Source organism: Numida meleagris, chromosome 2, assembly GCF_002078875.1.
Source record: "Numida meleagris isolate 19003 breed g44 Domestic line chromosome 2, NumMel1.0, whole genome shotgun sequence".
Lineage (NCBI taxonomy): Eukaryota > Metazoa > Chordata > Aves > Galliformes > Numididae > Numida > Numida meleagris.
Window position 1 is genome coordinate 106706597 of NC_034410.1, and position 27050 is coordinate 106733646.

At 40.8% G+C, this 27050-nt stretch overlaps 2 long non-coding RNA genes across 6 annotated transcripts in view; both read left to right on the plus strand.

Annotated features, from left to right (window-relative positions):
• LOC110394297 overlaps positions 1–17248 on the plus strand; it is a 117806-nt gene extending 100558 nt beyond the window's left edge. For all 5 annotated transcript variants that reach the window (XR_002435540.1, XR_002435538.1, XR_002435536.1 and 2 more), the window contains 3 exons: positions 1384–1503; positions 14647–14727; positions 16934–17248. This is a non-coding gene — a long non-coding RNA (uncharacterized LOC110394297). The remainder of the gene's footprint in view (positions 1–1383; positions 1504–14646; positions 14728–16933) is intronic.
• LOC110394921 lies at positions 17301–24842 on the plus strand. Its single transcript, XR_002436026.1, has 3 exons — positions 17301–18893; positions 22267–22312; positions 22525–24842. It is a non-coding gene; the product is annotated as an uncharacterized LOC110394921 (long non-coding RNA).

Here is a 27050-nt window from a genome sequence, read left to right on the forward strand (position 1 = left end):
CATTGTCCCAAAAGCAGTAATGCAGTGGCACATGAAGAATGATTAGTCTTCAATCCCAGTAACATTCCACAGAAAAATGGGAAACTTTATGCATGTGCAGAATTTTGGAAGTCATATGAGCGTAAAATTAAACATATTTGATCAGACCCTTGAGCCACCATCTCTGGAGGTGTTCAAGAAACATTTATATGTTGTATTTAGGAACAGTGTTTAGTGGAGGAATATTGGTGGTAGGTGGATGGTTGGACTAGATGATCTTGGAGGTCTTTCCCAACCTTGGTGATTCTATTATTCTGCTGTTCTACTCTTCGTCCTTGTTATTCTCCTTGCCTTTCAATTCCAACAAGAATTTGCAGTAAAATCAAAACCCTCTTGCCTAAAAGACATTCTCTGCCCCAAAGAATTTACAGTCTAAAACTGTGAGAATCTTCAAACTGTCAGAGTTTACACTACTGCCATAAAATGAACTATCTTAAAAGTTCAGTCTGGCAAAATATCCTAACCATCTACTTAAGAGGTGCTGAGTGACCTCATTTAAATCAATCCCTGGGATTAGGCACAATGTTTGTTTAAAGTATTTTGAGATCCTGAGATATAAGATGCTTTAGAAGTGTAAAGAATTTTTTTTAAACTGGCTTAATGTGTTTTTGTGTTTATTTGTAGATGTAGAACTTGCGCAGTGTAAAATTTGACAGCTGAGGCTAGTCATGAAATTTCTCTAGGAAAATTAAAACCTGTTAACAATTTGCTGACATTTGTGAAAACCCCTAAATGCTTCCAAATCTGCTTCCAGGTATTCATATGCGAGAATGTGAAATCTTTTGCAATGCAAATATTAGCAAATGCATTTTAAATGTTCACTTTTCACACACCATTCATATAAGAGCTTTCTGAGTAGCAGCAAATTGTATTCCTATTAAATTTCAGCTCACATTCATGCTGTCACTTATGCCAAAAAATATGTTTTTTTGAGGAGGGTGTGAGTGGGTGGGTTGCTGTGTGTTTTATAGACAACCCATGAGTACATGTCAACCATTAATGACCTGAATATAGAGTTACAAATAGGAAATATGCTACTAATAATGCATGGAGCAAGTCCTGTGCTTTGCTCATGTGAGCAATTCACTTTTCCAATCACTTTATTTGAACAGGAAAAACTGTGCATGACATTTCACTGCCTTTTTGATTTCTCTATTTATATGTGAGGAGTGCAGCAACTAGAAAGAAAATAAACAATTCATTTTGGAGCCTTGGGTTAATTACCAACGGTCACTTTGGATAACATTCTGTTTAAGTCAGCCACTGAATTTTAAGGAACATATTTTTTAAGACAGCAGCTTTTAGTTTTGCAATCCTAATACTTCTCTATGGGTTTATTTCTAGGGTATTCATCCTAGTTTAAATTTAGCCATCTGGAGAGTGTAAGCACAAATGGGAAATGGGGAGAAAATGTTGCCCTTCTTTCTTTCTCTGGTGGATAACAAGTTTGTCAAGCCTGTCCTGGTGAGTCATGTCCAGCAGTTTTAATAATTTAGTCTCATTACTCATTAATTCACTTGAGATTATAATGTTTTTTGATAATTTACAGTTTTGCTTCTTAAGGGTTCTGGGCCATGGAAATAGGAATGTTTGCAGTTAGGTAATACAAAATGAATTCAGCTGGAAGAATGACTGTTTCTCTTTACTCTTACTCATTAGCACCCCTTTTGCTCCCTTTCCCCTATCCCCTCCCACCAGTCTGAAGCTGGGCTCCCAGCAGTATGGATTTCTGAAATGTGTGCATCCCTGGGAGGTTCACTGAAGAAGTGGAACACCCCAGTGTACTGCCAGGACTGGATCCAGCTCATACATCCCACTGGTCCCTTGGGACAGAGGAAATGGCATCGCAGACACCAGAACCAAAATGTACCACTGGAATTTCCTTCTGACAGAATTTCCTTCTGCACTCCTCTCTTTTTCTCCCAACTACTCTCAGGATCTGCATTCACTTTGGGGATTTTCAGGAAGAATATTGATAGTAGGGTTTGCCTGTATCCCATGCATGCACTTAAAATGTCCTTTCATGTTACCTCAGGTGCAAAATCAAGGGTGCTGTCTGCTTTCTCCTTCAGCTGGGCTGAGGTTTGTCCTGGATCAGAACCTACTCTGTGGTCACTTTTCATCCTCCTCTAAAACCCAACCATTGGAAGCAATATAGTTCTGTCAAACAACACCCCCAAATGCACTGGGAAGAGCAAGAAAATAAAAAGAAAAGCACCTCTGCTACTGCTTGCAGAGCCTCTTTTCCCTGCCCTAGTCATTCCTATAAACAACTTTTGATGAGGAAAATGGGAATTTGTTGGGGTGAGTGGGAAAAATACATCAGCTTGGAGGAGGTAAAGGAGACAGGCGAGCAGGAGCCTGGGGAAGAACAGCTCTGTCTGGAAAAATAGAGAGTACAGAGCTCCCTGGGACGAGGGCGTGTGGTTGCTGCCAGTGGGCTTGGTGGCCCAGGCTGCTGTGCCAAAAGCTGAGAGCATGCTGTTTCCTACACAGCATTGTTAAATAGATCTTATCATTTTCTCTGTTTGTCCAAGGTATCTTTTTTATTCGCTATATTTCATCTCTGAAGGTCTCCTCTGTGAGTACCAGGGGGTTGAAGGACACCTTAATTAACAGCAGCAGTAACGGATGGCAGCGAGGTAGCCGCACGCATCGCCTTTCCTGCCCTGCCATTTCTCTGGTCAAGGAAATCACTTGCTCTTTCTTTCATCATTTCCTCCCTCCCTCTCTCCCCCGTGTCCTGACTCCCTGCCCTGATTCAGAGCTGGAAGGTCTGCTGGTGGTAGCCGTGGTGGCTGCAGGGAGGAGGGAATGGGGGAAAAAGCAGAGGGAGTAAAATAAGTGTCAAGGAATTCATTGTCTGTTCTCCACCTGTTGTTATTCTGGTCCCAATCAACCTGCTAGCCAGGCTGGAGCCAGTGGCCATCTGGAAACACTGCTCTGTTTATAAACTTGGCATGAAGCAGCACTCCCGGGCCCTGACCTCCCACACAAATCTGGAAACAATTAGAGCTAGATGATAGGCAGGCAGGCAGGGAGAGGAGGGGAGAGAAAAAGAGCGCGTGAGAGAGAAGGCTGCAGAGAAGGGGAAAAACAGGCAGGGAGATGGGGAGTGTGGAGAAGGTGGCAAATGTTTCTGAGATGCAAGTATTTATGCCCACCATCAATGACGACTGGCTCATTAATTGTTCCCCTTGCCAAAACAGCTTCTTTTCCACGAAGGCTATGGCATGCCTCTTCGCCTTCCCCAGCAATGCAGCTTTTTCAAATTATATTTTATGTTTTAGGCTACTAAAAGTTTGCCTTTACTGCTCCTAGGAAATTAAGATGGGTCTGTTAGATCCGCATACTCGGGCCCATATGCGTTCTATACATGGTGTCCAAGCATAGCAGCTCCCGCCCATCTTTATTAGGAGCAATGCCTTTCTCTGCTCCTCTCACAGCCCAGCACACTGCTTTCCAGAAAGAACGGCTCCCAGTATCCAGCTCTCCAGAGTGTGGGAGTCATTTGGGTTCAATTCTCTCAAGCCTTCTCTTGCTCCACCCTACCCACCCACTCGAATTGCAACTCATCATCATCTTGACTGTGAAGCCTGCACTTCTCCTAGTCAAACCAGACCTCCAGTCACTGGGTAACTCCCTAGCTCAGTTCCTTTTTGGATTTTGGAGTCTCTCCCAGCCCTGCTCCTTGCTGTGCAGGTAGGCAGCCTGCCCACTGTCAACCTGTTCCAGTGGGAGAGCCACAGCTCATCGAGAAACAAAACCATGCATTTCCCATACCGGATACATGGTATGGGCAATTCTTTCTGTGCTTCTGGTGATTTTAATGTAGCTCATACAGATGCCAGCATGTTACTTCATTTCTCACAATGTGCCCTTTCAGCATAGAGCTGCTGGAGCAAGACTGACCTTCACTTCTGCTGCTAAGGGGACAATCTCTTCTGGCTCACCTGAGAAATCTCTTGCTTGTACATCCTGAGAAGACAGGCACTGTGTGTCAGGTGCAATATAACACATTTGTTCCTAGTGTACACAGCTGCTGATTGAGATGTGTTTTCTCCCAGAGTATAGGCTGGTGTGGCCCTGGATGGCCACACTGCGTCTGCTGGGACAGCTGGGCTTGAACTGGAGTAGCTGAACATGTAGCATTATCCACACCATCTTGTTTCCGCCATTTTCTTCATCCACCAGCATTAGGCCTGGATTAGTGTGCCTTGCTCCTGAAGTGCATTACAGCTTTATCTGCCCTGGGATTTGGCTGTAAAACTCTAGCTCAAATGGCCATGGTCAGTTGTGTCCCTGACATAGACGTCAGTGGACTTGCCCCTGGTGTATATGACAAAGCAGTATCTGGCCCATCAGTTCCAAAGCTAGAGGAGTGCCTCAGCTATCTTCTGCTGACCACGGTGTGGGCATGGCCCAAGTTAGACCAAGACAGCAGGTGATGATCATAGAGCCAGCAGCTGTAAAGGGAAGGAATGTTCCATTAGGAACCGAGGGCTGTTTGAGTTTCACAGCTCCTAAGGAGAGGCGTGGTATGCAGCAGTACTTGTGGTTGGTTGGGAGAATGACTATGCCTGCAAGGGATGTGTGCAGCTCCAACCTGTGCCACGCTGTGTAACGAAGTCTCATTTATCCAGAGCTTGTTTTCTCTCAAATGGGGAGCTATCACCATAGGACACACGCTTGTAGTATCTATGGTCTAGTTCTTTGGGGTGCTGAATTCTTCTGAAAAGTGCTTAAAAGGATTATTTCTCTCTGAGGGAGATCAGTGATTCAGACATGTTAAACTGAATGAAATATTTCTATCATAATTAGTGCTAATTGGCAGCTTTGTGTGCAGCCTCAAGAGCCAGTGATTAGCTAAACAGAAAAGGGAGGCTGTAAATGTGTGTCTATTCCATAGAATAAAGGACTTTAAGGTCAATTACTGCTAAACCAGCACTTTTCAAAACAGTGTGCTCATGTGCTGCCTCCTTCCCTTACCAGAAATCTGTGTTTCACAACAGCTGGTTACTTTTCTCAGATTTGCAGTAAGCATCAAGTTCTTACGTTGATGTCTGGTGTGGCTATTCCTATGCTGACCCACTCAGGAATGCATTTTGTTTTGACACGACCTTAGAAACTTGAAGGAATACAAAACGCACAACATGTAGGCGTGTAAAAATAAATACAGGGAACCCACCAGACGTGAATAGCAAGGAGGCTAGGAGAAATTCAGCCATAGGGCTAAGAAACAAACGGTTTCTTTATGTGGCTCTGGCTGTTCAGTAGCTGTACTTCAGAGCAATGTAATGGGTTTTAATGTTCATAAAAATGTTCAATCTGGTAAACCAATTTTTAGACTCTTACACAGTCTTGTTGAAATTGGATTCATTTGAACTGTAATATAAAATATTATGTTTACTTAACCCTTGTAAACTGATCTCCTTTGTCTTCACAAACTTGCTGGGCAATTAAGGACCTAACATTCCTTCCACAGTTAATAAAATTTTGCATTTTTCTCTCTATTCATAAATTTAATTACACTCAGGCCCGGTTAATCAACATCAAACTTTTTTAAAGCTGATTTTTTTTGTAAGATAGCTTTTGGTTGAAAATAAATATGAAGGTCATGCATTGAGGCTTTGTTATTTTATTAAGTTCCTAAAATCAGCTTACATTTTTCCTGTGTGCAGCCCTGCAGATAGTGCAGCATGAATTGACTGAGGTCTGATTGTACCTCTGATGCAAGCTTTAAATCATGTCAGAGACTTTGCTCTTTGTAAAAGGTGATAATCCATTTCTGTCCTCATTTTTGACTAAAAGTCCCACTGATATGAATGGCAGTTCAACATTCAAAGCCGCTCCTCTGTTCCTCTCTCTACCCATTTCCTGAATTTTCATCTGTCTAGCACCAGGCCCCCGGAGACATTTCATACAGGCATTTCTATGTTACTTGCAAGTGGGCAAGAAAAAACGACATTCCATATGGCCATTAGGTAGTCTTTTCGCTACATGTACATTGCATTTCCCAAGGCTCTCAGGATTTACAGAAATCCTTGAATGGTACGGTTGATGTTGATCAAAGAGTCCCAGATTCAAGAATTTATGAAGAAGGATTTTGAGGTTTTCTGTCTGAAATTTTGTAGGGAATACAGTGGCTGGTATAGTGTTTATAAATCCTAAAGCTTTTTCTGGAAGTAGCTGGTAGGTCGGAGTGAAATCCCTTTAGAGCCTTAAAATATGATATAATTTTGTGTGCATTTTTGCTAATTAATTTAACAACGAATGCCTGGCTCTTGATTTGCAATGCACAGATTGTTGAACTCCTGGGCACCATTTCACCCCAGTCTCACTGTGGAATATTAAACAAAGTGCTGGATGAGAATTTTAACTAAAAATGAACAGTGAAAGGACATACCATGTTGGGACTTCAGCTTTCCCCTCAAAACTGATTAACGACTACAAAAGATAAATGTAAAAGGTCAAACCTATCAATTTAAAAAAAAGGAGCAATAACAGAGCTGCCATTCCTTAAGTTCAGGCTTCCTGCTACTCGAGGTCCTGCTTCCCTGCCTTATGCTCAGTGCTCAGAAAGGCTCACGATGGCACTTTGCTTAAAGCTGAGTTTTACCACAGTGAGTTTTCAGCTGTGAATCAGATATGCCTTTGGACAACTACAGATCTTAAGTGTATAAATTCAATATTCTGGTGCTACTGGAACAGATGTGAAGCTGCGCAGAGTTTTGCCAAAACAGCTACTGAAACGAGGTAAGGAAGTATGAGACCCTTTTGTGTGTGTGTAATTTAAGATAGTTTCACTCCTGATGAAGCATCTGTGTTTCACTGGGGTGCTGCTTTTTACCCATACATCTGACACGACTGATGGAAGCATCAGCAGCTCGAGTGCCTTCTTCAAGGTTATGGGTTGATTCAGTGGCTCCGTCTCAAATGTGGGTTTCAGCACGACTCTGACTTTTTGATAACATTGCCTCTGAGCTTCAGAACTGAAGGCAATACAAATGGCTGCATATAGTGTAACCGGTAAAATGATTTTTTTTTAATGTTCTCTTTTAAAGCAGTATGTAGAGAGAGAGGACATGACGAGAGGCTAGAAAGGGAGAAAGTAAAAGAAAGCACTGTTTTCTGTGTTCAGAGAACGGTAACAGGGACGTGTACAAGCTGCATTCATGCCCAGACTGTGAATACACAGCTTGCACATTTCAAAGTCTTTCCACAGAGTGCCTTGTAATCACTACCCTCAGCATCCTGTTTAAGAGGAGCTATTAACTACTTGCAGTACTTTCCTTCTATTTTTCAGTAAGATAATATGAGGCAAAGGCCAAGAGCTAACGTCAGGATCTGTCCAAAGCGCTTTTTTTTTTAAAGAGCTCTGTTAGCCGATATTTTTGAAGTGGCAGAAAGGAAGCACCGGGGCAGTGTCCTTCCTGGCTCTGCACAGCTTCCTGCATGCTCCCCTGCTGGAGCGTTAGTCAGAGCCCTGCAACAATTCGTGCTCAGCCTCCCACGCTATCGTCTGCCTGGCTTTGATTTTCTGAACCCGCGCTATCGGCCGGCCGGGCTGCTCTGAGCAAGCAATGAGTGTGCAGGTGGCAGCGCAGAGAGCCAGCGGCGTGGCGGAGACGTCGCCGTGATTCAGAGATTGCAAAGGATCCACGTGTGCGTCTCTGAATGCACCTGCCTTGGTGCTGCAGGAGACAGCGTTGCGCAAGGACCCAGATTAAAGTCTGCAGGGCTCTTGGATAAACCTCTTGTGGTTAAAAAAAAAATAAAAAGAATTGGAGGTGACTGATTGCTGACTAAACTCTTTTCACGCGCACATTTCTCACATCCTCGGTGATGAACTCTCTCCAAACTTCTTCCCACCTGTTTACGGCTTGGCTCTCTGGGCCAGGTACTGTTCCCATTGGCACAAGTGCAATTCCAGTTACCTGATGTAAATTAAAACCAGTTGGGCTACTCAGGCTTCCCATCATTGTAGTCACTGTGGAGCCACAATTTGTGAACGGAGTGATGTCTAGCACCGTAATTTCCTGCAAATGGTGAAGGAGATGCTGATTTTGCCTCTAGCAACAGCTGCTAAGAAAGGGCAGAGAGAAACCATCCCAGGAGCAGGAGGAGATAACAAAGGCCGTGCACAAGGAAGAGTCAGTCAAAGAACCTTGGTTATCTCTAAGTGTTTGTTCACTGAGAGAAGCTGGGATTTGCAGGCTTTCTGGTTTTCAGCCCTTTGCGGTTGTGCTTTTTATCACATTTCCTTTTTAAAATATACTGTCAACTTTTTCTCTTTTACCTGTTCTAATATCTTAGTTGTTGGCAGCATTATCTTAAGAGCCAGAGTAACTCAAGTCCAATCTTTGTCTGTTCCCTCTCTCTTCTTTTTAAAAATCTTTGAGATACTCATTTGTCAAAAAACAAGCTATCTCCTCAAGGAAAGCAATGCTGCTCAGATTCCTATAGCCACTTAAGCAAGAAACTTGTTTTTTCCTCCCCTTGACAGCAAGGAAAGTCTGATAGAGAGCTTCACAAGAACTTATTTCAGGGGAAATGATCAGTGAGAAACAAGGTATGGAAACAGGAGGAATGAAGACAAAAGAATGCTGCTGTTACCAGAAACACTTGGCTCCTTGGATCTGCCAGGGTCAAAGAAACATCTGTGTTCTTCCTTCCACATATACACAGATATATGGAGTATAATTTGAATAAAAAGACTCAGCAGCTCTTAAGAGATCAGAGCTTTTTGCACCTTCTCCTGTACCCTTTTACAAGCTCCCCTTGCTGTTTGCAAGTCAGGCTGCATTTGTGCATGTCGCTGTGAAGGGTTTTGCAACAGTCTGTAGTTGACTCTTGTAGCTTTGTGAGAATTAGCCGTTATATGCCAAAAAAAAAAACACCCCAAAAACATTCAGGGAAGAGAAGTTGAATCGATGTACTCAGTGTTTTTACATTATCGAAATATTTGCTGAGCAGCTGTCTGACCAGATTCATTGCTGCTTGTTGGGTCAATACCTTGTTTTCTTGTTAGTTTTGATTCAGCCAGATAACTGTCCACATTGCTTTTATACTGGGAATAGTTTGCTGTGCATTTAGTGTGTTCCCAACACAGCCTAAACGTTGGTATTATTATAGTAGCTTGGACATGTTCTGAAATAATATTAGCTGGGATTTGATGAGGGACTACTGTTGATGTAATGCAAACAGATATATTAAAAAAAAAAAAAAATTTTTTTCCAGCCTCCTCTAACACTAAGACTTCTTTGGTAAATCACCTTTCTTTTGTACTCATCAGCTGCTTTAGCAGCATTTACACTAAGCCATGAAATTGAGTATATCTCAATAAACTGCAGTGATGGTACATTTTTACCTTCTCAGGCTGAGCCTGAAGGTTCACATGATGTCCCCCAAATTCCTTCCAGGAGACCTCATCCACACTATTTCTACTTCTTCCACGAAAGTGCTTTGCTTTTTGTGGAATATTTGAGATGTGTGGCTCTGCCGAGTTACATTTGCTGTTAATTCAGAAGAAATCCATGAATTTTGTGAAAAAATGACACAGAGAAAACTCATGGCACGTGGTGTCTGTTCTGCTGCTCTGCTCACAACTGCCACGTTCCTTCAGACAGTTGATGGTAACTGTCAAGAAATCAAAGCTGTGTTTTTGTCGTCGTATATGTTCATTTTTCATTATTTCATGATGAAGTTCTTCAGTACCCCAAGGTACTGACAGCATAAGCAACTTTTGAAGAGTGTGTTTGTTTGTCTTTTATATTACCATTTCATAATCCTAAAGATGTTAACATGAGACTTCTTTGCATATTTATATATAAAAAAAGCCACTCCAGACTGTGTACATGACTGTGTTTAGTGGTGGGGAAGAACTTCTCTGTATCCTAATTCTGACAGCTGTCTGTACAATCTACCACTGTGATTAAGCTGCATTTTGCTTGTAAAGAGCCAGTGCAAAGGCTTAGTCTGGAGATCGCAAGCTGTGGCTCAGGTGTGTTACAGCTACAGCAAGCAGCTGCCTGTCACTGCTGCTTTACTAACACTTATTAACATAGACGAACATTTCTCTGAGCCTCTCCTTACTTTAGCAGCAGGACCTGCCTGGCTGTGTCATGGCACACAATGGTGTGTGTCAGTTCTAGAGGAACTGCTCTGATGTTGGCCATGGCAAGAGGTTCGCTGCTTGGCCGTAGTGTACCCTACAGCAGCTTTTGCTTTTCAGAAACAGGTATATAGGGCTTCTTTTTTTTTTTTCCCCCTAAACAACTCTTTAACTTTCTTTGTTGTTGCAGAATAGCAAAACTTTCCTTTATGTTTCCTTGGTGTTTGCCAGTTTCTGCAGTGATGTAAATGTGATGTTTTTACAAAGGGTAACACCTGTCATGCTTGAAAATCCAACTAATAAATCACGAAGCTTTTTTCTTTTTTTGATGGGCTATTTCTGCCTAAGTGTTGCGTTCTCTGTGCACTTGAAAGAACATGTTTCCTGACCACTAAACACCTTTTCCGCTTCATGTAAGTTGACACTTGTGTTTGCAGCACCAGAAAAAGTGAAATCAACCAAAAGAAGGCAGGTTTTGTTTTTTAAATGGTCTGTAGGGCACAGATAATTTATGCATCATCATCATCAGGTTACATAGGAGTTTTCTTTCTTTAAGTGCAAACCAATTTCAGGCATTCCGAAATAAAATCCCTGTTTCCAGCAATAGCCAGATCTTTCCATTCTGCACGTACTGCCTCAGGAGATCCTCCTTTATGGAATTCTGATAGCAGGAAACACCCACTTTTCCATGCATTTTCTGCTGCCTTTTAGTGCTTTCATCCACACTCCTTAAACACACATTAATTCATATACAATTTGATTATTTATTTCCCAAGCCATAAAAGATCTTCCTATAGGTCAGGTTCCACAGCAGGAATCTCAGATACAGAGAGGGGTGTGTTTTGTACCACTATTTCACTCATTAACATGAATATTACAAAACAGTTGTCTAAAGGTAGGCATCATTCCCTCTCTGCTGCCTGTTTTGCTGTCCCCGGGGTGATTCACCATCAACCACCTCTTCCCACGATCACTGAAGGCACAACAGTGGTGGCTGTGGGCTCTAATCCTGGAGCTGGGCTGGATGTGGGGAGCAGCAGTGTTTCAGGAAAAAGAAATGACTTCACCAATACCCTATTTGTGAGCTTTTAAACTGTTTGTGCTCCGGTCAGAGCTTGCGCTTTCGTGATCCAGCTTCTCTGGCTTAGTGCTGCAGTGAAATCATAACTCTGTGCTCTTGACACTGTAGGCTGTTGCCAGCACAGAAATGATCGTGATATCACAAATCCACTAGGGATGGGCAAACTACTACAATAAAAATAGCAACTGCCATGAACCTGAGCCCATATTTTGAACTCTCTCTTTCCCCCCTCTTCCTAAAGCTAGCATGATTTCAGTAAGTACGTCCCTGAAATTAATCATGTGGACTCTACAGTCTTGGCTGTCTTTGCTGATCCAGCTGCTGTCCTCAAGTCTGACAATTTCCAATGTTTCCCTTGGGTTAGAGGCAGTGAGTACATTTTGGGGTATACCTTTGACCTGCGGAATGCATGGGACGGGAAGACATCAGCCAGCTGAGCCCAGACGCAAACGTGCCAAAACTGAGGCTCCCCTGATAAAATAGTGCTTGGACAGGGGTTCTCTTGGAAGTCAGAGGGAAGGAACTGTTTTAGGCTGGGGGGTGGGCTAGAAAGACTCTGTTTATGTTGGAAAGAATACATTCAGAATAGAAGAAAGAGATTTCAGAAGATTTCCATAAGCCCTGGATCATCCAGATTGTCTCAGACGGAAGCATGAGTCCTTAGGGTGAGAGCAAACAGAGCATTTCCCTGTCACCTTGCACGCTCTGTGCACAAGTGAAAGGAAACAGCACTGTAGATTGCACAGACAGTTTTTGCACAGATTGCACAGATCTTCTGTGTACCTCTGTGGTAGGAAATCATCCTAGAGCATGTATAGGATGAGTGAGTACAGTGTGACCGAACCCATGAGAGCAGTAGTGCTGGGGGCACTTCAACATACCAAAGGGGTGTGTATATATATTTACATACGTACAAATATATATGTAGATAGGGAACTTGAGAAATCCCCTCTGCATCTGCTCGGGACATATGACAAGAGCTGTAAGCTGTACCCCAAACCGGTCAGGTACAGAGCCATACAGTGCTTTCAGAGCCATGCAGCTCTGGGGACATCACTGGCTCAGGTCTGGCTTTGTGCAGGAGGGGCTGAGAAGCAAGGCTACATCCCACTGTGTAACTGCATCCTCATGGATGCAGTGCAGCCACTGCTCCTGCAGCTGTCTGCAAAAGCTCAGCTGCAGAGGGAAAATGGGTGTGCAAGAGAACGCAGCTTGTTTTTGGCCACCACTAGAGCGAGTAATTAGCACCTCTGCAGAGACTAACGCAGAATGGGAAAGGTGGAGGAAATTCATAGCTGATTCCGTTGCACTTGTGAGCTTTCCAGTGTGTGGAAGTTTCTCTTTAAGCCACGTACATGCTGTGGAGCAGGCGTGTGGGAAAGGTTACAGTGAATTTGCCCTCACATAAGGATCACTTTGGAGCAAATAACAGTCCCAACATGAGAAAATGATTTCAAGCCATGAGAAGCTGAAACATTGTTCAAGGACTTGTCAGCTCTGCTTTTTGCATTTCTTTCTTCATATGTTTAGCTTAGGTAGTATTTACAGTTTTAAGCATTTGGTTTATTGGCCACCGTGTTCACTTTAATCAAACTATTGCACGCTGTATGTGCCTGGCTGCTGTCGGCATTGCGTGTAATTAGGAGGTAGCTGTACAAGGCTCTCCCAGTATGAAATATGCTGGCCTTTAGGAGCCATGCTTCTTCATCACTCTGGTGTTTAATTGCATGCCAAGTGTGAAAATGAATCTGTTCCATATAAAAAATAATGGTATATACACAGTGCCATTGATCTTGCCTTTCAAAATATGGTTACAAGCAATGCTGAATAAATCCATAGCAAGTACTCCTGAATGTTTTTCCTATGACTAATGGAGGGCTTGCTTGTGCCTGACAGCAAGGAAGGGGGCTGCCAAGACAGGGGGAGAGGAAGGAGGCAGGATCCCAGGGTGATTCCCATGAGTCTGGCAAGAAAAGGAGACTAAACTCCTTTTTTTTTTATTATTATTATTATTTTTTTTTTGCCTTGGCAGTCTTCCGCTCAGTGCCAGCACTCAGCACTGCCCAGGGAAACATTGTCCCCTCCCTCGCAGCTCTCTGATGTCTTGCAGCAGTTACAGCTCACAGACGGGTTTCGCTATAACTTATGAGAGTGGTGATGGAGGGCAGTGAAGAAGGGCATTGTTGGGGCAAGAGGGTGGGCATTTTCTTAGCCTTGGAGCCTCTGTCCCATGGAGGCCCTCTGGGCCATGTCTGCTGAAGAGGACATATCTGGTGTGTGGGAAGCAGCTACGTTGCCAGAGTCCTTGTCCCTTTGGGTCCCGTCGCAGTGCTGAGACCGTTGTGTGAAAAGCTGGGGTGATGGCTCTTCCCTTCTCACTGCCAGTGTCAGCCACAGAGAAATGGTTGCTAGCATGGACAAACTTCTGAGAGCATGGGTGGATCTCACAGAAAGATACAACGAGCACTTGTTCATGCATGTGTTTCCTGAGTTATTAACCATCTGGTTTTTTTATTCTGAAGGGTGTCTTTTTGTTAAATAGGTATGTTTTCCCCCAACACCAAAAAAGAGAATTTATTCCTGACTGTGAAACTAAAGACTCTCCCAGATTTACCCACGTTTCTCTTTCTTCCTTTGTGCCATAATACTGTAAGTAAGGTTCAGGTGCTCAGTAACAATTTTTCAAGGGGTGGAGAGAGGCCAGCACATTTCAGCGCTGTTAGCTGTGCATGTGAAATTCATGGATGCTAAGCCATTGGAAGTAAACTGTGAGGCCAGTCATTTGTACCTGCAGAGGACGAGTTTGATGTTTTTAACCATAATTCAGCATTATGTCAGAAGCTTGGATTTTAGGCTGTTGTTCTGCATGGGGTAAGTTCAGGTGGAGGTCATGGCAGGATCACTTCCAACAAGATGCTCTTTTCCATGTTCAAATGCTATCTCAGTAAACCGATGTGGATACTAATTATGGTTGTACAAGGATGCTGTCATTGTAGAGGTATAAATTGAGGAAGCTAAAACTCAGGTTTGTCTTCCCCTTGCCATGTTTTGAACTCTACCATCTCAAGCATTTACTAAGCACTCCATATACTTTGACCTTTTGTGTCCTGAATTCAGAATATTTTCCATAAAACAACATGTGTTTATGTAGAAAGGCTGAAATTAAACATCAGGAATTATAATTTGACTGTGTGTGTAGCACATGGTTTCTAACACGGCATTATTTCAGGGAAATTAGAGGTAAATCAGAATATGCTGGGCTGATAAACTAAATCTCTTCCCATAAAATATTTATCTGGTCACAAACTCTTTATGATTTCTAAAGCACCTATTTTAAAAATAACAGAAATTTCTCCATCTCCTTAATGGTTATTCATCTCTATTGATATCTGTATTCATATATGATCTGTAGGTGAGACCATCCAGTCCTGGGTGTGGAGCTTGATCCTCCTCAGATGTCAGTATGACCACATCCCTATCCTGTTTTCCAGAGGTCTGTAATTCATCTGAAAGAGTTCAGCACTCCATTATTTACTCTGTTCACATCTCTCTTTTGCTTTTTTCTTTTATACTAGACTTTCTCTATACTGTATTATTTATTTCTGAGACTAGAGGTGCAGATTTTGAAATCACACTTTTTTGTGTATTTCTTTTAGTGGTGTTGAGAGCTTGAGTGCATTACCAAGACGTCTGAATTGCTGAGTGGCTTTGGCAACTGAATCCCTTCATAAAATACAATTAACATCAACATTTCTCAGGGGTAGGGTGGAGGGATTTGGGAAGTAAAAAGTATAGAAGAGATTGAATAAATACGCATACAATGTCTGCTTCCAGGGTCTGGCTAATCTGCTCATCATGAAGTTTAAAAGGAATAGTTAAAACTCACCTCTTCCAGCTCTAAGACTGCTTTGTGTTGGGCTGATGTCTTGGAGTAAGGCTGCTGAACTTGTGCTATTTACCAGTACACTCAGGAAACAAGGACAGTGGCTGGTTGCAGAGGACACACTGATACTCCCTGATGCCTTGCACAAGTAATGTCACATCTTCTAGCAGCTTGACCATATGCACCTAAGGTGTCACTGGCCAAATCTTCCTCAAATGGTGCAGAAAAATTTGTTGGGAAAGCAGTCATGCCTCAGAGATGCACTGCAGAATCTGCCACTGAGTGTTTTTTTTTTCCCCCCTTCACTTCAGGAGAACTCTCAGCACAGTTTGGATCAATGATATTGGCATACCCAGAAAAGTGAGTCAGTTTCCTGGTGTGATGGTCCAGGCTGGACTGTGTGACTCTCTGTTGCCCAAATGAGAAGTATACAAACTGCATTTGTCTGAGTTGCTCTCTTGGATACCTGGATCACTGAACCAGATTGTTTTACAGCTGAAGTATTGTTACATGAAATGGCACAGTCTGAGGAATAAATCACTGGCATCACATAAACAAACTGGGCAAAACTCAGTACACAGTGAGGCAAAAGACACTGTGAACACCATCAACAGAGTATGACTATAAATCTCACTCATGGCTGCTATCCCTATTTTGAGTCTTCTCCATCTTTTCTCTCATTTATAAGTGATTGCCAATAATATTATATAATATTATATAAATTTTTTAGATCTGTTGTTATTTTACCTGTACATTACACCTTTTGTATAAAATTGTATTAGTCTTCTTCAGCCATACATACCACCCACTGCAAGTTTGAAACTGGTTAATAAAAAAACATTTCCGAATGTTGAAAATGAGAAAACTGATAGGAAGTACAACCAATGGACCCTTCCTTGGTCAAAACAAGTATCTCCAGCCTGACAGCCAGAGTAACCTGTTTGAGCTAGGATCATATGGCATAGTAATTAATAATAAGATAGACTGATACAAAACTAATGTGTCATGTGAAACAGATGAAGTCTTTGTTGAGTAACATGGCTCAAATATAAATTGAAATGGGAAATCATCATTATGTGACTGTGTTCCCATGGATGCTCATTAACATTAACAATGTCATCAATGGCTTGGAAAAAATCCTATAAATTAGTTTTTAAGAATGATTGTTAGTAAAAAAATAGATTGAATTAAGGAATTATAAAAGTAGGTCATATTTTTTAGTATAAATGTATTTAAAGTCATACATCAAGAAACATATATCACCCTTGCAGAAAGGTACTGAGGCTGAGTTTTGGGAAGCTTGGGAAGAAAAGAAATTGCAATGTAAAGGATGGCAAAATATACTTTAAAAAACCCAATATATAGATTTACTCATCTTAATTAAGGAAAGGAAATATATCGTCACTACATAAGTTATTGGAAAGTTCAACAGCAGTGAAAAACAGAAAATACAGCAATAGATGAAGTGACTTTCTCACAGTAAGGTTTACTATACAAACATTTTAATTTATGGAAAGCATTTCTTGAATATTTAAATTTTTCCCCTAACCGAAAAATATCCTCTTCAGAGAAGTAAAGGAATGTGGTTAAATGATCACTAGTTTCTATCTCATGTTAAGCAGACTGTGAAAGTGTCTGTGCTACTGTCTTCTCGTGAATTGATAGATGCTTCTTTGAGAACATATTATTGCAACTTAATCCCTTTAGTACTTTCTAGTATTCCATGTCAGTGATTCTTACAGAATATATAAAAAGCAACATTATTTTTAGATATTATGAATCTTACAATATCCTCAACTTCTCTGTGGATTTTCAGTCTTCCGGTGTTGGAAGATGACCTGGTTCTGGCAGAGAAATCAGCGTTGTCAAGTTGAGGATGTGACCCACTACATGCATTTACTTTAAATGAAACAAACGTTTTCTTCTACAAACACAGGATGTACCAGCATGTGTGTAAAGTATTTATATTACCCTGTGCCTTTCCACTGGCATCAGTAGAAGTTCTGGGTTGGCCTCTTCTCTCTTGTAACTAGTGAAAGGACAAGGGGGAATGGCCTCAAGTTGCACCAGGGGAGACTTAGGCTGAACATTAGGAAATACTACTTTTCTGAAAGAGTGGTCAGGCGCTGGAATGGGCTGCCCAGGGAGGTGGTTGAGTCACTGTCCCTGGAGGTGTTCAAGAAACATTTAGATGTAGTGTTGAGATACATGGTTTAGTGGGGTTATTGGTGGTAGGTGGATGGTTGGACTGGATGATCTTGTAGGTCTTTTCCAACCTAGCTAATTCTGTGATTCTATGATTCTTGATGTTTTAGTGGTGTATAGCCATAAAATATTTGGTCTCATTAATATGTTCTATTATTTAGAAGATGGTAGCATCATTCAGTAGATTGATTTGACAAAACAGGTAGTTTGATGAACACACGAAGCTAACTGAGTCTGCTTTTTAAGGGATTTGTAACTTGCTGTTGACTTTAATGGATGTAACTGAAGGCTGAAGCATAAATTTCTCCTTTATGAAAGACCAGAGAAATGACATGGGAAAGAGACATATGAATTCCCTCAGCATGTGAAAATCTTGACCCAGAATCTGTGATGAGGATCAATTGACCTAGATAGCATGCTTAGCAATTTAAAAAAGTCTACTTCCTTCATTTATAAATTGCAGGGGATTTTCCCGTTCAAATTATTAAAATAGAAGTTTGTATCATTGTTGTTCTTGAGACTGTCTTGTATCATCACTGTACTGAAGATCCCCCCACAGAAAACAAAGGGAGATGGAGAAAGAGGGACAGATGGGCAAGGTTACTGTTAATGGCTTACCCAGGTCATGCAGAGGGCTTTTACCAGAGTGGGGAGTTCAATGGAGACTTCTGATCCCAGGATGCTGAGTGAGCCTTTCTTTCTGAGGTTTAAGTAGGGTGAAGTGACAGAGAATGTGCATCATCATTTCAAGCATGCAAAATGCATGACCATGCTCAGTGTATTATGCCTGCTGAATCCTTCCATTCTGTTGCATTTAGTCTGGAGAAAAGGAGGCTGAGAGGATATCCCATTGCTATCTAGAACTACCTGGAAGGAGGCTGTGGGGAGATGAGTCTCTTTCCTCAGGGAACAAGTGACAGGACGTGAGGAAATGGCCTCAGGTATACATGGGATACCAGGGAGAACTTCTTCTCAAAAAGCCCATTAGAATGGGCTGCTCAGGGAGGTGGAGGAGTCACCATCTCTGGAGGTATGTAAGAGACATAGTTTAGCAGTGGAATTCTCAATGTTAGGCTGCTAGTTGGACTCAGTGATCTTAAGAGGCTTTTCCATCCTAAATGATTCTATGATTCTATGATTTTGGGGTCTCCCTTAGCTGCTTCTGAAAGGCAGCAACTCTTGAACTACCTGCCATTTGTAACTAGCTATGTGAGCACTCTACTCTGCTTCAGGGCAAAGTCAAAAAGGAAAGCTTAAATTCTGTATAAAATATGACTGTGTAATGTGTTGACTTACTGTGTGCACACTTGTAGTCTCTTTTCCTGTAACTTCTGTCATGATGAAGATGTGCAGAAATCTTCTCTATATAAGTTTAATACAGGCTAGGGCAGGGAGACAGTCCTGGCTCTTCAGAACCTAGGTGAATGAACAGCTTAATTTGTTCTCTGAAATAATTTGTAAACATATAAATTGCGTTACCATCTTAACAAGTTTCACTAGCTGTTGTCACAGTCTCAGCATTGTAGATCAGAACATCCTGGATACTCTGCTTGTACGTTTACCAAAGCAAGGTAAGAAATGAAAGTATGTATCAAAGCCACATTTCATTTATAACTATTAGAATTAGTCAGCTTGGAGCTTAAACCTACGTACTGTGCTATTATGACTGGAACTCAGTGGAAGTGGGCCTGGGATCATTTATTTACTAATTAACTGTTGTCATGGAGTGTGCTATGCCAACTATATATTGCCACATCACCATTCTTGAAAGTCACACAGAGGAGAGCATGTGAAAGTGCTCTGTAGTAAAAAACACAACAACATTATTTCCAAACCTGCTAAACTGGCATTATATTCTCTACATTATTATGTTTGGCTACTGTTTGTGGATGGAAGAATCAGGAACCTATAATTTAAATCTTTGTAGAATACCATGGTATAAAAACTTTTAGCGCATTTAAAGGTTTTATTCCATTTTGGAAAGTGTTAGACAAAGAGAGAATGTTTTTTCCTATGAAAACTATTTTGGGCTAAAATGATATTCAAAGTAAAATTTTTTCATAGCTTCTGGGAACCCCCAAGTTTCTCCCCTTTTTCCTTCCAACTCATAAAATTATCAGTTTTCCTGCATGGCAGAAATTAATCCCATTGCTGAGGGTCCTCCTTGGGCAAGGCATAAATATAGTTAGTATACACAGCCTTTTGCAGGATCAAGACTGAAATTCGTCTTCCAACTAAAAATTATAGGAGTGCCTTCAATGATTAGTACTATCAGATATAAGAGCTGACATCAGGCTTTGGCTAGTGGAAGATGTTCATTGCAAATGACTTCACTGCTAACATGCACTTGAAGGCTCTGATTTTCAAAAATTATCAGCTTTTCTACAATATTTGTAAGAAAATGGAGTTGAGCAAATGCTAAGAAATTTTGAAAACCTCACTGTAGTTGTGCTAGCCTCACTCAGCAAGACCCATACTTCATTGTGAAGTAAAGAAAATTTATTTTGGTGGTATTTGAAAGAAGTCTTCCACTCCATCCTTCTTCTGTCAAGGTCTCAGCTGGACCATTTTGGATACTATATGCCAAGAAAGACAGAACACAGTTGAGAAGGGTCCAGACTAGTTAGGAAATCTGAGACATGGGGAAGACTGGAAATACTGACTTTATTTAACTGGAAGATGAGACTGAGAAAAGACTCAGGAACAGTATTGAAACACATGAAAGGTATCTAGAAGAGGAAAAGAATAAACTGTACCCCGGAGTGATTTAAACAATACATTCAGAAAATCTTCCTGATTGTAAAGATGACTGAGCTCTCAAATATAACATCGAAGAAGGTGGCAGAATTGCTATACTGGAGATGTTTAAGAATAGGTTGTATGCACATCTTATCAAGATTAGCTTGAACTAAATAGATCACATCTTGTGCTGGGGAGAGTTTTTTTTTTAATATATATTTATTCAAATCATCTTTTGACATCTTTTCCAACATATTATCTCTCATGCTACATGGCGGAACAGGGTCTTCAGTATCAAATGGAGAATGATTTCTAGTAATACTGTTCTTGCTGAATATGGTATTTGGATAAAAATTTGACCCTAACAGCAAAGGAGTTCCATATACACTCTATGCTTTCTAATACTTCTCGTTTGACCTGTAGCCGCATGCTATGGTGTCATGCAGAGAGCTGGGTTGGGCAGCAACTGAGACAGATACCCAGCTTAGGCAAGTAGGCTGAGTGAGAGGAACAAGGAGGGGACAACCTAGAGTCAGTGAGCTGTTTGTCTCATTGAAACGCTAGCAATGATGAGTGGGAAGGAGCTTAATCCAGAGTATTTGAGGGAAGGTTGGTAACAGAGATATCAGAGGATGGAAAACTCCATAGAATTCAATGGAGAGCTGAGAAGAGCCTCCAAGGGACAGATGAAGATTCATAAAAAGTAGGTATCAATTGTTACATGTATATGAACATTTCAGGAAAGAAATTTGTGTTATATACACTTCTCTGGCCATCATCTGCATCTTTTCTCTCCTAGCAAGACTGCCCTCACTGTTAAATCACATTGTCTTACTTTTTCTTTCTTGCCAGCCTTTGTGTGCTATAAGCTATGTTTAAATCAAGGCTTCAAGACGTGTGAAAAATATAGTGCTCCAATTCAGTGTGTATCTTAGCACTCAGGAAAAGGGCCTGCTGCTCACATTCTTGTCTACAAAATGGATTGTGCTGATGCTCCTTCAAGCTGTGTTTGAAGAGAAACCTGTCGTGCACACACAGGTGAAAATCCTGAGTGTGTAGCACAAGAAACCAGAGTCCAGTTTCACACTGCCTGCTGCAGTGCTTTTAGTTGGAGTGGAGGACAGACAGCCTGTTGCCCCGTGAGCCTACTTCCATGCTGCCCAAAACCTTGATCGCAGCTGGGGGACATAAGACAACTGACTCAGATTTGCCAATCCAGTGGATTACACTGACACCAATATTTAGCTGTATGAAGAGTCACTACACCTACACTCATCTGTGGATTTAGCCCCACATAGCTAACTGTAAATAGCCAGCTTTTTAATGCATGGGCTACTAATTTGTTGGCTTAGTATATTAAGGATAAGATATGAACATACTGTTTTTTCATTCCTCTATGTGATTGTGTTTGCGAATGATTACCGATAATTAGAAGATATTTTCTTTTTCTTCTGAACTCTAGTTAAAATTTAATAATGCATTCACCTTTCTGAAAATCCAGACTAAGCAGATAACTAGCTCAGCATTTTGTTTCCATAACTGTTCTTCATCTCAAATTCAGTGAGGTACCCTAAATATGAATAGATTTTAAAATGATCATGGCTAAATTGTTCTTTCTCTTCTCCTTTTTCTCATCCCAAGGATGTATGCTACCCCATATTCTACTCTTTGACTCCCAAAGTCACAAATTACTAACATAAAAGTAATATTATATTTTCATGTTAGTATGAAGTATTTTGGGTGGTCCAGGACGGTACAAGTACTGCAGTGGGGAAGAAACATTTCCTAGTAGTGAGGGTTATTATTAGAATAATTAAACTTACTACCTGACTCTGTAGAAGCAGATTAAACAAAACCCACTGTGTATCATTTTATGCCCTGAAATACACAACTAATAAGGGAATAAAATGCTCTAGAAATCAAATTGGCAACAATGATCATTTGACAATTTCAGTGGAAAATAACCCAAAAATTAACAACTGATTTACTGAGAACCAAATGTATTATGAAACCTTTTCAACCCACATCCTGTTCAAAGTACTATGTGACATGAAACTTGGAATACACCAAAGCTATGTGTCTTTAAGAGGTCCCTGGTGTAGCTATATTAATAGGCTTTTTGTTGTGCTACTTCTGGTTTAATTTGTTCTGGACTTTATTAAACTTCTTTAAAACATAAGCTTTATTAATCTCCATTTATAACAGACACCCAAGCATATGCCAAACTGTTCCTGGAAGACTGAAATGCAGGGTAAGTAGAAAAAGTCATTTATTAAACAAGAGGTATAAGAAATATATTTTTTCTGGGTAGATCTGAAGAAATATCAACATTAATTTTATTTTAGAAAAATAGATGTTGGTGTCATTAATGAGGATTTTAAGATAATATGTTCTTAGTTATATAGTCTTACTTCTCGAACACTGATTATAAAAAAAATAATAATTCCTCTTTTTCCTTTTTAGATGAGGGATGTAATCCTCCAAGAACTTTCAGGATTCTGTGAAGAAGCAGTTGAAGGAGGCAAGCCAAGAGACTTGGGGACCTAATCCTGCCATCTTTTGCACTTAAGTGCCTTCATCCAAGGTCTCCTGTTGCAGAGTAGCTTCATTCCGTTGAAGCATCAAAAAAAGTCTTCCATGAAATTGAGAATGACAAGGTTTCTGAGATACTGAAAGCAAACTTGTTTATGGATTTTCAAGTCACATGTTGCCTATCACTTGCAGCATGTGGAAAATTATCTGAAGTGGAAATGAAACCATGCTTTACTGAGATGACATGCTACTTCGCCATCAATAATCTCAGTGGGAAAGCAAATACTAGGCCTACTGGCTACCAGTGACTATTTCCTGCTTTTTCTCATAAACAGGTACCATCGATGTCCTAACAGCACATGTAATGAAACTGTGCATAGTTTTGTTGTGTTTTTATCTTTGTCTGATTTAGACTGTGAACCATATGTAAGATTTGGAAAGAAAAATTCCCCTTTCTCTATAAGAAGCCCTGACATGTGGCACTCATTTAGGCAAAGAATTCATGCAGACACTTGGAGAGGTCCTTATGATTTTTCATTTCTGTTATGAAATATGCCATTTTTGTTAAGCAATCTCATGCCTGGAGAATCTCCTTCTTATTTGTCTAACTTAGTCCTTTCCAAGGTGAAGACATCTTTCTCCAGTGTACGTGAAGAAAGGAGACATTCATGGCTGAATGAGGTGTAAGGAACATGGGACAAATGTATTTTACTCAGCGAAGAAATTAAAAAAATCATATTCCATTCTGCAAAAATGACCCACCCTATCAGGTATTAAGTGTGAAATTATTTTTCCTCTCTCCCATTTTCTTCACCTCCACCCCCTGAAACTTCTAGTTCCAGACCATTAAAAAAACAGTTCATGCTTCACGGAAATCCAGAGGAAAAAAAGAAAAGGGAAAAAAAAGGAAATGTTAGGGAGGTCACCAACATAACCCACTTATACCCAAGAATGTAAACACAAAAAGAAACATTTTGCTCTGCAAAACAGTCCTTTTGGTCACTCCTTCTTCAGAACGAATTGTGTTTTTTAAAAAATTATTCTTTTTCTAAACAAAATAAAGGTTTTAAACCAAACGCTTATTAGACTGGCATGGTTGCTCAGCTCATTAAGAGCTATACCAAAAATAACAGAAGACAACCTCATCATGGAGTAATGAAATCCAATTGAAACTGTTACTTTTGGCATTTCACTTAATCTCTTATGCATACATGTGATGTCAAAGTTTCTGGATTTGAGAAAAAATGTATTTTTTTTTCTACCTTTTTGGGTACAGCCTCTGTGTTCTAACATGCATGTTTATGCATCATGTCCTTAAGTCTTTCCGATGTAATTTTAGGAACAAGTGTTGCATGTGGGTTACTAATTGGAAAAGCATGAAACTGGATTTTGCAACATTATGTATTGAGGAAAAGACTATCCCACAGATTAAAAAACCTTCTGCCACTTCTTATTTTCCCAGCCTAGAGCCTTACGGCTTGGAGCCTCCCTCTCTGGTTACCAGTGGGTCTTCTGGCATGCAAAAGCCAGGTTGGCGTGGATGCCAAGGGGCAGCTGGATCTGGGTCTGGGAGTTCACGGTCTTCCTGCAGGTGTCTTGAATTTAGCTAATGGATGCTATCTGCTTTCTGGCTGGTGGCTCCACAGCCCTTAGAAATGCCGAAACCTGAGTATGTCATTTTAAGGTGGTGTTTCCAAGATGAGGTGTCTTGTTCCTGCCACAATCTGACAGCTCCCTACTACTGTGTGCAGGAACCAGCTGCCCACTTGCAAGGCAGAGACTGTGCATGCAGCATCAAAAGATGAGCTACATTCATGGTTTTGGCTATGGCCACTAGTTTCTTCAAACTTCTCACAATTTTTAGCAGTGTTTGGCCTCTTAGCCTTCTGAATTGTGTTAATCAACCTATGGATTGTGGTTCTGGGGGTGTGTTGTAGAAATGCCAAAATCCAAATCTATGCTGTCCTTAATGTGGGGTCTCTTTTAGGTTTTACAGCACTTTCTTTTCTTCTTCTTTTTTTTTGGTATAAGACAGCACGTGACCCTCAACTGAGAACAGACAATTCAGTGATCAAATCTAATGATGTGTTAATTTAGCTTTCTGCTATGATAGCAAATTGCCAAAGACAGCTTTATAAAAGTGTAGCATCATCTTAGGACTACTAACTGATTAGGTTTCATGAAGTCAGTTGTTTATGCAAACCCAGAAAACATGGTGTTATCTACAGATTCTATTGAAAAGATTTTTGAATACAGCTTTGATCTCAGCATTGCAGCTTCACAACCAAGTCTTGAAAGAGCCACTGTATATGGTGAACTTACATGTAAAATATATGATGAGGACTTGCCTTATTTTCTATCTTAAAGAGGATTATATGAACTAGACCCTATCCTGTAGTTTCTCATTCTGACTTTGTAAATTGCGCTAGAGACAAAAATAGTCTTTATCAAGTATGTTGTTTTAAAATGTTTGAGACAAAGAGAGATATAATTTTCCCAGTCTTCTGCCAATTTCTGTAACTTTTAAAGTTATGTTTTTTGAGAAGCTGGGAAATAGGTAACAAGAAAAATTCTGGTAAACTGAAGTAGCATCTAAAAATTGCAATTTACCATCTCTGAACAATGACAACTTTAATTTAATGGCCTGTCAGTAATGACAGAATGTTGGCAAATGTGATGAGGAATTGCTGCTTGCTTGTGTCCATCTGTACAAATGCAACCTGTGCAAGTGCAATCTGTAGGTACTAAAAGGTCCCAAACTCTGCCCATATGTACGTTTGAGTAAGGCTATTCATGTATAAATCCTTGGGAATTCTCCTGCGAACAAACTTATGTGATTAAGTACTCGTAGGTTAAAGTGCTAACGTGAATTCAGCATAATTTGAAGAGTTTTCTACTGCATTTATACTGCAGCATTAGTGGAAGGTCATTTAAACCTGGGTGATTCATCCCTGGAAGGATGAGTTTCAATCTCTCTATTCCACCTCTATCCAAATGACAGTCGTAAGAGCCATGTGTACCACAGAAGGCTGCACCAGGACAGGGGAGGATTGGGATGCAGGGTAGTACGGCTGCTGCCCACCCAGGAGGGCCACCAGCAGAGACTGCCCTTCTGAGCTTGTCCTTTTTCCCCACCAGCTCTCTGGACCAGGCACTTGACTGGCAAAGGGAGAGGAGTTTGTGTGTTTGGGCAGTGTCTGCAGATGAAGAAGTTGTTCCCTGGGCTCAGTGAAGCTATAAGAAGGAAAGCCCTGTTGACGTCTTTGGTCCTGTACAGGTGCAGCTGAGTGGTCCTAGCACATGTGTACTTTGAAGTAGTAGAATACAGACCAAATGTTCAAGTTAGAGTACTTGGCACTAGAGTGCTTTAAAGAGGAGACACTACAGATGTGTTAGAGGTATGTAACAGCAAAGCTGAATGGATGATTTTTGTCACACTAATGATCCAGATTTAGCTTCTCAGGACCAACCTCTGTCCAGATTCCCCATTATTCTCTTCCCCAGCACCTCTCAGATGAGGCTGGATGACTAATTTCATTCCTGATGCAGAATGTGCTTTGCTGGCATAATTCTTGTGATCCTTCAGCTGTTTTCTGTCAGGTGCACATCAGAGTGCATGAGTGCAGGTGTGAATACGCATGTTGAGTCCCAATCTCTTAAAAGAGATCCACTTGCATAAAAATTCTTGTGCAACCAGCATATCATCCAGGCACGTGCCATAATGCCATATATCTGGACATATATCCGGACATATATCCATCAAGTAGCAGGGGAGGGCATGGCATGTTGACAGTAAAATGCATTGTTTCCCTTTTCCCTTTTTCTCCCTGCCTTTTCTTTTCTTTTTTAACTGTTTTCTTCTTTTTTTTTCCTTTTCCTTTTTTTTTTTTTCTCCTTTTGTCCCCATTGCCCCTCCTCCTTTTCTTTCTTTGTTTCCTTTTCTTCCCCTCTTCCCCCCCTTTTCTTTCATTTTCTCAGTACAGCTCATATTGACTCTACATAGCCCTTCTGTGTGCACCAGGAGTTGTAATTGCTGAGCTGGCTCAGCACAGTCAAGAATTCAGCACGCTGATGGAAGCCCTGACAGCTCTTCCAGGGGGGCTTATCTGATAAACAGCATTTGCTTAGATATATGACTGTCAATGAACTATCTGCACTTCCTGCCTTTGCAAAAGCAGAACAAGTTAATGTGCACAGAAGACTTTTGTTTGTTTTTCAGTTTTGCCTTCCAGCAGATTTTTTTTTCTTTTTAAGGAAACCCACAGTCCTTTTCTTTTTTTTTTTAAATAATTTCAGAAAATTTAGAATCAGGTTTGGTTAGGCTTTTGAATCAAGATTTGAATTATTTGTATGCAAATCTTACCTTGGATGCAGCAAAATGACACTGTAATTCTTGTGACACGTTCAGTATGTATTTGCAGGAAAAAATCTGTGATTAAATAAAGTGAAGGTTGTGA